General features: G+C 34.0%; 1 protein-coding gene across 1 annotated transcript in view; it reads left to right on the top strand.

Moving 5' to 3' along the window:
* The first annotated feature begins 453 nt into the window (after positions 1-453).
* SLC16A7 (solute carrier family 16 member 7) overlaps positions 454-3,098 on the top strand; it is a 220,444-nt gene continuing 217,799 nt past the window's right edge. The window contains exon 1 of the mRNA XM_014585585.2: positions 454-501. The gene's annotated coding sequence lies outside the window, so the exon portion shown is untranslated. The remainder of the gene's footprint in view (positions 502-3,098) is intronic.

The raw sequence follows: 3,098 nt of genomic DNA, 5'->3' as shown, positions 1-3,098 counted from the left end.
TAGGTGCTATTGGGGTTGATTCTATAAACAAATGCTTAAATGAGAATATTTGACAGGATAAACATAAAATAATTTTATATCTTTTATATCTTTTTTTTTTAATGACTTAAAATACCCCATTTAAGATCTACTCTCCCTGTTCATGATATCTCTGGAAAGTCTTGCAATTTTGCCACCAATTTTATGAATTAAAAATTCTGGTTCTATTAGACATTTCTATTTCATTCAAGTTAAAATGTTTTCTCTTTTTTCCAACTTAGGCCTCTCTTTTTTCTTGGGACCCTGCTCTTGTGAAACAGTAATTGACCTACTCTTTCATCACTTACTCCTTTTGGACCGCTGACTGCACTGCCATGGACAAAGCCAGAACTGGAAGAAGGTAAATAAAGGTTTCACTTTTAGTGTGATTTCATTCAGTCCTCTGTGAGAACTCTGTTCCCGATGAAGGCACATGCAAAGGTGGAGCTCCTGCTACCTTTCTTCAGCTGTCCTCTTCTAAAGGTACTTCCTAGAGTCCTTGAACAGAATCCTTTTGCTATAAACCTAGGTACTGTCCCTGACATTGGTTGATTTGTGTCTTTGCTCTGCCAATGGTGGCCATGCAGTTTCTGAAATTAGCAATTAGCATACTCTCCCTTTCTTGCTTTCATATGGTTCTTAGTTGACTCCCCTCCTCAGACTTCTGAAGGCAAAAATTAAGCATGTATTTCTGTTTCTATTATATACATTCCCCAATATTCATCAAATCCTACTAACCCTATTGCTAAAAATTATTATAGTGTTCTATGTTAAAGTCAGAGGGGAAAACAAAATATCTTCTACATTTACAAATTTTCTTTTAAGAATCTTCCATTTATAGCCAGCCATGGTGGCACTGTGGTAACACAATGCTCCACAATGCTGAAGCTACATGGGAAAGTCATGGGTTCATGATCTCAGTTCTCCTTACATATGCATGCCCATAGTCCTGGCTGACTGCAGCTGAGGATGGATTGTGGCAAGAAGACCCTGTTGGGAGTATCTATCTCTCAAAAGAAGATGAGGTGAAATAAAATTAAGAAAAATAAATATTCCATTTAACTTTCTCATCTTCTTTTATCTGGGCTGTGGGGTCATGGTCACTAAGTCCTTCTTGACATTTTGTAGTAGATCCTTCATGCATGTATCCTGTCTTTTTGCCAGAATTCTGAGACTATTGTGAAGCTCTATTACATCATGTCTTTAAAACAGTCAAAGAGAAACTGACCAGACAGCAAAGAAAGGCATAACAAGTACACCTGGACTGCCAAGAGATTGTGAAGTGGGATAATTCACCTCAGGAAGCCAGTTATCCTGTGTGGGGAATTAGAGATAGTTTTTTTCTTTTTTCTTTTCTCCTATGTGGATGGTTTTCTGTTAGTATTGTGAGGTTTTCAAATACATAATCTGTGATGTGACAGATTTAAATTTGCTCTTTAAAATGAAATTGAGGGAGGTAAAAGGTGAAAGGGAGAGAGAGAAGGTTAGAAAGTTGTAAGAATAAAAGGAGTACAATTTGGTAATCCTTAATAAGAAAAAGGCATCAGGAATTGGAAGGATTAGATGGATTCTGTAAATATGGAGGTACACAGCAGGATTAAATAGTTGGCTGGATATGAAGAAAAAAATAGGCTCAAAGGCTCTGGAAGGAAAGAGAACCATCGGGATTAGTTTTATGAATTTTGTTGTGAATTACAGGGGTTTTTAATGTGTGTATTATAGATTTGGGTGCAATCATTACATCCCTGAGTCACAGAATCTTTATTTTAAAATTTAAACAATAATCATATCTATATAGTGACTTGGAGGAGCTAATATATCCACACAAAGTAGTAATCCCATGTCTTCTTATCTATTGTAGCGTATTTGGTAATAGCACGAACTCTGCAATCAGATAGACAAGTAGACTGGCTGCTATTGACTTGCGTGTGACATGAGCATAGAGTAAAAGATTCATGTGCCTCAGTCTCTTTATCTGCAAAATGGAGTAAAAGTTGTCCTTATATTTGTTATAGAGATTAAAGGAGACAATGCAAACCAACATTTTAACATAGTGAGTATTTACATTGTTTCTGTTTTTGCTACGAAAAGTAAATCCTCAATAAATATTTGTTAAATCATTGATTCCAGTTTTGAGATTACATATAGATTTGTCTGGTAAAAGGAGTCCATACCTAGATAAAATCACAGGAGAAGAGTCTTAAAATACAATTGCAAGAAAGTAATTCTACTTTCTTGTGTGTTGACTAATTGGTCATCAATTCATTAATTTCAAGTTTGAATTTACAAGGAATTATTACCCAGAATTTAATTCCCGTGTACATAAAAACAATATCTCTATATATCTATATCTATCTATCTATATATATGATTATATTAAAATAGCATTGAATAGAAATATAGGGGCAGATTTATTTGAAAATTTATCTGGAATATTGCAGTATTTTTATCTAGAAAATGAACAGTAAGTTAAAAAATCCCTGACTAAGCTAATCATATTGGCAAGTAAGGAAATTAAAATAAGAAATATTAAGAATAATAATTTTAATTAAGTCAATTTAGACTGAGAAATAGTAAGTTTATAAGCAGTTTACAATTCTAAATAGCAACCAAAAATGATATTTTTAACGAAATAGCAGATCTTTAATCTAGCCCTGAATTACAGACTTTATAGTTGGCTCTTCTTGGGTTATCATGAGGAACTTTATATGGGCCCTTCTGATTTCCAAATTGCCACTTCCCATCATAACTAGGCTGAATTGGGAAATGTCATATGAACTACAAAGTGTTGCAATAATGGGAAAGCAAACATTACATGTATGTGTTTCTTTCTTGATAGTGTTTCTTAAAAGGGTAGCCATTTTATTACATTGGGTGGAAAACAGAGACTACTTTAAATAATGTGCATATCACTTTAAATGCAGCATCAGCTTTCACATGGCTTCTCTTTAATCTTTTCTTTCTAATCCTTTACTTTCACTGAAGAGTTTAACAAAAAGAAAGAATACTGATGCCCTTTTGAAGGATAAAATGTTGGATGTGGAATAAGATTAGCTGTCGGGAAATCATTTAGAAGAGTA

Source organism: Tupaia chinensis, unplaced genomic scaffold (assembly GCF_000334495.1).
Source record: "Tupaia chinensis unplaced genomic scaffold, TupChi_1.0 Scaffold150006_1, whole genome shotgun sequence".
Classification (NCBI taxonomy): domain Eukaryota; kingdom Metazoa; phylum Chordata; class Mammalia; order Scandentia; family Tupaiidae; genus Tupaia; species Tupaia belangeri.
Note: the sequence above shows the minus strand (reverse complement) of the source record. Positions and strands in the feature narration are given on the sequence as shown.